Consider the following 10,021-nt stretch of genomic DNA (forward strand, 5'->3'; position numbering starts at 1 on the left):
GCGTGTACTCGTGTTTGCGTTTGACTCGGTAGTGTGTGTGCCGAGGCAGCGTATCCGCTAGTTTTTCATACTAAATGTGCTATAAAGCTTATCAGTGTAATAATGTTTAATTCATGACAAAATACTCATTTCAAGAATACATGGAAAGTCCTGTTTGGTTTTACATCTGAACAAGAATATCGACACTCAAAGACTAAGAGACTAGAATAACCCGTTGAATTAATGGGCCATTTTAAACCCTTATGTTATGAATATTTCTTAGTAAATCTTATAGAACATGATATAAATAGTTTTTTTTAAAGCGTGAAATAAATCAAAAGTCAAGTATGAAGTGCGAATTAAATCCATAACTAAATACAACGGGGTTTGAACATTGGGCAACGTCTTCGAAATAAGAAAGAATTAGACATAAAATAAGAAATGCAAAACTTTAGGAAAAATATGAGACACCAAAATATAACTTCTATGCCAGCCTACACCGACTGGGCATATCCCGCTCCCTAAATGAGGTTTAAATAGTATTCTTTCGGGTAGAAGTAGACAATAATTATGTTAACGCGACTAGGGAGAGCAATTTCAGACAGTAAATAAAATAGTATAGTAATAGCACGGAGAAGATTCTGGGTCAAACTGAATCTTAAATCACGCTATATTGCAAAATACTTACAATTAATGAAAGAAAATAAATATTTTAGGAAGTACGTATTAAATTTTATATACATAGATTAATGTAGATTTTTCACAAGAAGTTAAAAAAGAATATGTAACCCAATAAATACAGAGTAACCCAAAGTAATATGCTTCAGCATAGTTGTGATAAAATACATTACAATATTTATGCAATATTATGCTAAGAATAAGTTTATTCTTTCGATATAATATTGCTCATTTTTTTCTATGAATTTATAGTAATAATAATTAACTAACTAAGTAATATGTAACGGTGTGAGATTTTAAATTTAAATCTTAAAAAACGGAAATCCATTCTGCACACACCTTTGGAAATGAGTCTACGTATTTTTTTAGATGTTTAGTATATATTACCACTGTGAAAAATTTCCCCCACTCTATATCTGTGCCTAAATCAAAACGCGGATTTCATGAACAAAGCTTCTTTCTTAGAACTGCACGCCTGTGGAACTCTGTTCCGTCTGCCTGCTTCCCTCCGGACTACAACTTGGATGTCTTCAAGTCTAATTTTAACAAATTCCTAATGAACCGCCCCCTTAAGTAAACACTTCATCAAATCTCCTCACTAATGTAATGTACTTGCAATAACCCTTATCCCTGAGGAGCTTCCGGGCCTTGATAAGTGGTGATCACTGTGTAAAGACAAAAATTACCACCCTCTCACTAATTTCACCCTTTTTCCCAGACCCGCAATAAAATGTGAATCGCAATTGCTAACGACTGCATGTCTTATTGCATTGTCAAGAAGTTGGGTCTTCTTTTACGTCAAATTCATACATAAAAATGATCCCTCACTCAAAAATATTGCATTTCAATTATTCAAAAACAAATCGTTATTTTATATTATCTTGAAAGTGTTTGTTTTTTTATGAAGTAAACTTCGTTGGCTTGAGTCGTAAAAAACAAATAGCTTTTTAAATATTTAAATTTATCAACTAGCTTTTTTACATTAGGGAAAACATTTGTTTTGTTTATTTTTTGTTTGAGAACTATTCCAACGATTTAGGATGCATACAACAAGATGATCATTACACAATAATTTTGGACACAACAAACGTAGTTTTAAATCAACTGCTTGTAAAGTGGGTAAAGATTCTTTTGAATATGCAGTTGCACATTAATAATCGGCACTCTCTTTAGATTTTTGTTTTTCGCCAATTTTCAACTATTTCTCCGAGTTATAAGGCACTACCTGACAAGATAATAAAAGAAATAAAACAACAAATATCAATATTTTAAGATTATAAAATAATTAATAAAAAACAAATACCAATTCTTAAACATTGTAAAATAATTAATAAAAACAAATAGCAATACGTAAAGATTGTAAAATAATTAATAAGAATCAACAACCGGTTCTTTAAGATTGTAAAATAATTAAAAAAATCAAATATCAATAATTAAAGATTGTAAATAATTAATAAAAATCAAAAAATCCATACTTAAATGTTATAAAACTAGTAATAAAACAAATATCAATAATTAAATATTGTAAAATAATTACTAAACAACAAATATCAATGTGTAAAGATTGGAAAATAAATAATAAAAACAAATATCAATACTTAAATATTGAAAATAAGTAATAAAGATCAAATATCAAATTGAAAGATTATAAAATAAATAATAAAGACAACTACAAATATTAAATATTGTAAAATAATTAATAAAAAACATATATATATATTCCTAAAGATTATAAAATAAATTAAAAAAAACAAATAGAAATTGGAAAATGAATAATAAAAACAAATATAAAGGATATCAAATAAAATAAATATCAATACTGTAAGATTATAAAATTAAAAAAAATATTATTACTTACACATTTGGAATGGTGGTTCAGTTATTCATATTACGTTCAATTAAATAAACCCCTTATTTTCCAAACCGATTATTAGCCCCGATTTAACGTTGATTTTCACCACTTACCTCCGCCATTATTATTTTATTTTTCTTATTTTTTGCGAATTGTCACTTTAGGAAATGTTCGGTCTTCCCCCGCGTCATTATTTTTTTTAATGTTCACATTTTAAAAGTTTTTTTTTTATTTCACGCTATTTTTTTTTAAATAGTACCAGTTTACTCGTTGGTCCTTAAAGGATACGATGAAAAATGTTCTATATGAAATCTGATTTGGAAATAATATGTTCCTTTATTGTCTAGAGAAAGCGTTTGTTAGTGATAAGTGAAAAAAACCAGGAAGCCTCCCGAGAACTACTGCAAGCACTAAGTAAATTAAGGAGGGTCTTCTAAAAGCCCTACTAAAACCAAGTTTCTATCTTCACCTCCTGAAGAGAAGATATATTTTTAACTAAGGCCTGAAAAAAAAAAAAAACAAATCGTGAGAGTCTAGACGAGCACTACTAAACGTAGTAAATATCGTTATCATTATATTATTACGCTTATCGCTCCGTCCGTTATCATGCTGTGCATTCCTAAAAAATAAAAATGGAATATTCCAAAAAGGGAAATACTCCAAATAAACCTTGAAAATAATAAAAAAAAAAATTGGTGTCGCTGTTGAGGCAAGCCTAATAAAAATGTTTTGTACTTCTGGCCTTTTGGCTAAGATCAAAGTGTAGTATCTTTCTTCAGGTGCTACATTTTAATTTCTTCTCTTTCAGTTGAAAAGAAATCCTTTACGACTGAGACAGTTTTTTCTCCACGTTAAAAAAACGACACTGGTGTCTAAATCTACCCCGTGGGGAGGCATTGTGAATAGGTACTATGTTAAATGTAACAAAGTTTTAATATTAAAAAAGTAACTGGAAAATGCTATTTCTTATTTAATTACAAAATGCACTGGAAGTGTTACTCCTGATTAATTTTAAAACCTCTGGTCAATAATAAAAATAAGAATTGTATCAGTAATGAAGGATTACTCCTCCATCAACTAAGACAAAAAAATGGGGGGATTCAAGTCACTGGAATGCTGAAACTGATAATGCACTCATACATTCATGTTGAAGCAACGGTTAACTAACCCTAACCGTGTTAATTTTTTTTTATTTAGTACTTTCAAAAAGCTGCTGAAATAATTTATGATTGAAAAATTACTTTATTTCAAGCATATTTTAAGCGGTCGGTTACGGGATATGAAGTCAGTCACGGAAATTACTCAAACGGTTTACGATTTAAACTCTACTTTATTTCATGTATATTTTTAACAGTGGGTGGAGGATATAAAATCAGTCCCGAAAATGGGTGAACCCGTTTACGCATTACCCATTGCTTTATTTAACGTATATTTTTAACATTGGGGTGGGAAATATGAAGTCGGTTCCGGAAAAGGCTGCAACCATTTACGTATTCGGCATTACTTTATTTAATGTATATATTGAACAGTAGGATGGGAGATAAGAAGTCGGTCCCAGAAATGGCTTAAAAAGTTTACGATTTATACGTTTCTTTATTTCATGTATATTTTCAACAGTGGGGTGGGGATTATAAGTCAGTTCCAGAAACGACTGAAACAGTTTACTATTTAGACATTACATTATTTTATGTATATTTTAAGCAGTGGTTTTGGGATATAAAGTCGCTCCCCGAAATGACTGAAAGAGTTTACTATTTAGATATTAAATTTTTTCATGTTTTTTTTTTCAACAATGGGGTGGAGGACATGAAATCAGTCCAGGGATTGAATGAGATGTGCAAATATCTACAATCGGAAAGCGTCGCCCAGTATTGAATGAGATAGGTGGAAAACATATAGTAGCAAAATACCCAGCGTCGCCCGGGATCGAATGAAATAGGTGAACGATATATATTAGCAGAATATGCTGTCACCCGGGATTGGATAAGGTAGGTGAAACATATATACTATGTGATTACCCAGAATTTATTTATTTGTTTGGAATGGAACAATCCGCCCAGGCAATATATTGAAGTTATTTTTTAAGTAGGGGGGGAGCGACATAGTGGGGTAAAGTTATGGAAATTACTGCCAAAATTAGTAACATATCCAAGAATTATGAAAAATGATTAAATGTGAGTTACTTGATTGGTGTGTTTATAATGATATAATAAGCCAAGACAATATATTAAATATGTTATATAAGTAGGAGGGAGAGGACTAATGTTGTTTTTCATTATAAAAAATATTGTCGAAATTAGTAACATATCCGGAATTATGAACAAAGACTAAATGTGAGTTAATCAAGTGTGTGTTTATAATAAACTAATCATAAGAAGGGCGATTAGGGTGGTTTAAATTATGAAAAATAATTGTCAAAATTAGTAACATATCCAAGAATTATGAAAAATGATAATATGTTATTTAATTCATTAGTGTGTTTGCAATGAAATAATCAAGCCAAACAATATATAAAAGTCATTATTTTAGTAAATGGGGCTATGATGTGGGTTAAAATGATGAAAAATGATTGTCGACATAAGTAACATATCCAAGAATTATGAAAGATGACGAAATGTGAGTTAATTGTTTGGTGCGAGTGAAATGAAATAATCATCTCAGATAATATATCAAAGTCATTATGTTTATAGTGGGTGATTGATAATGTGAGTTAGAATATAAAACATAATTGTCGAAATGTGTAACATATGAAAGAATTAAGAAAAATGATGAAGTGTGAGTTAATTGATAACTATGTTTTTTTATGAAATAATCAGCCCAGAAAATATATCAACGTATTTTTTAGTAAGAGAGGGCGACGAGGATATCCAATAATTACGAAAAATTACGAAATGTGATTTAAATGATTGGTGTGTCTATAATAAATTAATCAGCCTAGAGAATATCTCAAATTTATTATATAAATAAAGGGGAAGAAGATAAGGAGGGCTTAAATTATGAAACATTATTGTCGAAATTATTAACATAACCAAGAATTACGTAAAAATGATGAAATATTAGTTAATTGATTGGTGTGTCTGCAAGGAAATAATCAGCCTATACAATATATCAAAGTTATTATCTAGTAAAGAGGGAACGGCGAAAATGTGGGTTAAAATTATGAAAAATGATTGTCGAAATAAGTAACATATCCAAGAATTATAAAAAAATGATTAAATGTGATTTCATGCATTAATGTGTTTGTAATAAAAGAATAAGCGCAGACAATATTTCAAAGTTATTATTTTATCAAGTAAACGTGATAATGTGGGTATAAATTATGAAAATTTATTGTCGAAATTAGTAACATACCCAAGCATTATGAAAAATGATGAAATGGAGGTTAATTGATTAGTGTGTGTGTAATGAAATAATCAGCCCAGCAAGTGTATCAAAGTTATTCTTTTAATAAGATTCGGTGACAACGTTGGTTTAAATTATAAAAATATTGTCGAAATTAGTAACATATCCAAGAATTATGAAAAATGATGAAATGTGTGTTGATTGATATATGTGTGTAATGAAATAATCAGCCTAGAAAATATATCAAAGTTATTATTTTAGTAAGGTGTGCGATATGGTGAGTTTAACTAATGAAAAATTATTGTCAATATTTGTACTATATCCAAGAATTATTTAAAATAAAAAATGAACTGTGAGTTAATTAATAGTTGTGTTTTTTTATAAAATAATCAGTCGATACAATATATCAAATTTACTATTTTATTAAAGGGAGATGCGATAATGTGGGTTGAAATTATGCAAAACTATTGTTGCACACAGTCACATATTCAATAATTATGAAAAATGATAAAATGTGGGTTAATTGACCGGTGTGTTTGTAATGAAATAATCAGCCCATGAAATGTATCAAAGTTATTATTTTAGTAAGGGAGCAGTACAGTTTTAATAAAAAAAATAGAATACGATTGTGCCTTCATTCATGCTTAATAGATCGCTCACAGCATGCCCAGCTCAATATATTGCACATGAAAAATGCTGCTTTGGAATTGCCACAGGTCCCGCTATTAAATAATATTATAGCTATATATTGCATATTTATACATAAAACATTTTTAAAACTCAACAGGGTTTACTTACAATAATTTATTAGGATCCCCCACTATAATAATATTAAACACACAATACTGTTGCCCTTTTTATGCTTTGAATACCAGCAGTTACTTTTAATATAAGAATGACTGCAAGAAATATGAAAACAGAGTTTTTTCTTGATAATTGAAGTCAGAAAACGGATGGAGGGTTTCAAGGCCCAAGCAAACAAGCTATATATATATATATATATATATATATATATATATATATATATATATATATATATATATAATTACTGGGTTTAATATACAACTTTGCTTTCGTCGGTTGTTTTTTCTCTTGTATAAAAGCTGTTTTAAATGTAATTGCTAAAATAATTGTTCTTTAAAAAATATGTTGGTATCATTTCTTACACCAAACATAAACATGCACGTTCGAAGATAATTACCTTATATAATTATACATAATTTACTCGTAGATGATACAAGTATTAGTAACTTTTGGAGATACATTATCAGTAGAAACAATTAAATCAATGATATTTCACCTTTGCCACGCACCTACGTTTAATTACGCTCTGTAGCCGTGTGATTACTCTAAGGCATTTTCTAAAACCAGCATTCGTCAAGCATCTATTGTTTAGTATACTGAAATACCTTTAATCTAAAATTCGATTCTATTCTTCGGGGTATTAATGCAATACCATTAATTCTAATAGTTGTTCCGATTAGTCAATTGTAATGAGGTGATCTGATTGGTTTGTTCTAAACTAGTATCTTATAACAGTCAATATAGTATGACTCTTATCGATAACCTTGGAAAACTTATTGAAATACGGCTTTACGATTGTTCACTTTTTATGTTGTACAATCATATCGACCCGGCGTTGCTCGGGTGATGATCTCGACATTTTAGCTATTATTTTTTGGGGTCAAAGCCAATAAAAAATTGGTTCCGTAAACTGATTACCATGTATCTTAAATTTCGTGGCTTTACACTTTAAATAGGCATAGAAATTTGGTAAAAAAGTTAAAAATGAAATATTTTTAACTTTGACACCAGTTTTTTTCATTTTTAATCGGATGAAGAGATCCAATCAGACGGTCGACCTTTCACTGTACTGTGAATGTTAACATACCCCCTTTCATATTGGTAATTTGATCCAAAATTCGTCATCTGAAATGCGCAATTGTAGTGTTTATTTCTTTCATGAAGGTTCTTGATTCAGGATTTACACCTGTCAGCAACCCTAGTAGCAGTTGAGGAGTTGCTTCCAGAAGTGGGAGCTTCACCTTGCCATTTGACAGCATATTACCGCTGGCTCACTTGGTCATCTTTTCGCGATACAATGAAAGGATTTCTTATAGATTGAGTCTATTATTATGCCAGGGAGTTTAGCATAATTAGAAGAGGGAATATAGTTGAATGTTTTTAAGACGGTCGTGAGTTTTTATTCTTGAATATCCTATTGACTCTATATTGTATCTGGCACTTCATCCGTCTGTCTCGTTGCTCTACATTTTCTGAAGCGCGTGTAGTGGACATGCCTGAATCATTTCTCCTTAAACGTCCATCTCGTTGCTCTTTGTTTTCGAAAGGCGTGCAGCAGGTCGGCCTAATGCCTTTCTTTTAAGCCGATTCAACCTTTGCTCTTCAACCGAATTTGAAGCGTGTCTTTCCAAATAACGTTCTCTTGGGTCTTCGCCCAGTGAAGCTTGAGAAACAAAGTGGATTTTATTCTTTTCATTTGAGTAAAAGAAGAGATCGATGTGTAGTGCAACGTCTAATACTGCGATTAAGAAACTACTTGTCAAAGGCCCAGGAAAATTTGAATTATCACCAATTGCATCCGAATCTGCAACGAAGGAAGATCAATTCCCAACCAAATGATCCAAACGACCATTGTCACCAAATATGGCCCTAGACTCCACTGACCTTTCTGCTGTGTCGTAAGGCACAGTCATTGTTGATTTTGCGCTATGCACATTCTTTGCATTAGTTGAAGCCTCGACGCACTTATAAATGCCTTTCTCGTATTTTGGCATAATTGATAAAATGTTCTTTAAATTAACCGCTGTAATGCAAAATAGACTGACGAAATTATTTCAATCAATCCTTTGTTAAAATTTAAAATGAAAAATCATATTTTTTAAATCTATAAATAATGTAAGCAAGCAGTCAGTAATAGAAGTATATAAATAGAACATATTGTAACATAATTATATAAAAATATGTTCAGTATTTTTTCTAAAAACTTGTAATACCTTGCTTAATATACAATATGGTGAGTCTATGAATAGAAAAATACTAAAAAGAAATATAGATAGGGAAAAGTAATTTTATTTGGAGAGGTTGACTACAATTCCTGTCACATCTAAAGTAATCCATGCCTGTTTTTGTTATAACGTTCAAAGTCTAGTTCTGCTTCTACTAAATAATACAGTTTTTAACAATTATCGTATTTACACTAACCCACAAGAAAACTATTAATAAATGCCTCACAGAATATTGGCTGGTCATGACCGATAACAGATTATTTACTGTACACAAATATTTGTTTTTAATTTTTGACAAATACTAAGCAGATGAAAATTATTTTCTTAAAACTAATTTTCAGTTAATAGGACAAAAATGAAAAAAAGAAAGCATTTTTTTCAAGAAGTTGTTATTGCTTGAAATTTTATGATAATTCTTTAATTAAAAAACGTCATTTAAAAAACAGTTCAAAATGTAAAAAAAAGTATTAAATACCGGATAAGTTAAAATTATAAATAACATTTCTTAAATATATGAATAAGTTAAGCAAGCTGTCAGTAATAAAAAGATGTAAATAGAAAACATCTTAACATACCTATAATAAAATTATTGGCAGGAAATGCGAAACTAAATGGTAATACCTGTCTTAATATGCAAGATTGTGTTGAGTTTGTAAATAGAAAAGTAGTAAAAAGAAATAAAGAAAGGGGGGGTGGATACAATTCATGTCAAAGTTAAAGTAATCAATGCCTGTTTTTTTTGTTATAATGTTCAAAGTGTTCTTATGTTTCTACTAAATAATACAATTGTTTATAATCATCGAATTAACACCCCGCCCACAACGATGTTAAGAAAAAAAATGAAAAAAAAAATCAGAAAAATATTTTTTTTCAAAGAAATTGTTTTTGCTTCAAATTTCCGATAATTTTTGCGTAAGAGTTACATTTAAACAGCAGTTTTCGTATGTTCAATGGGTTTTGGGTTAGTGTCATATAATTGTAATTTTTAAAGGTTCCCCTAGAAAAATAGGAAAAATGTACATTTTAATATTTAAACAGATTATCTAATATATCCATATATAGGAAATATCTTCATCTTGAGAGATAATTAAAAACCGTTTCTTTTAAAATAATAAGACGCGGTTATGATTTAGTTTGTTTT

General features: G+C 29.8%; 1 pseudogene; it reads left to right on the top strand.

The window, feature by feature from the left end:
- Nucleotides 1-3,239: 3,239 nt before the first annotated feature.
- On the top strand, nt 3,240-3,396 carry LOC145256683 (U2 spliceosomal RNA; annotated as a pseudogene).
- Nucleotides 3,397-10,021: the final 6,625 nt, after the last annotated feature.

The sequence above is a fragment of the Euprymna scolopes genome, chromosome 32 (genome assembly GCF_053919585.1).
Source record: "Euprymna scolopes isolate OS-2025 chromosome 32, ASM5391958v1, whole genome shotgun sequence".
In the NCBI taxonomy this organism is placed as follows: Eukaryota; Metazoa; Mollusca; class Cephalopoda; order Sepiida; family Sepiolidae; genus Euprymna; species Euprymna scolopes.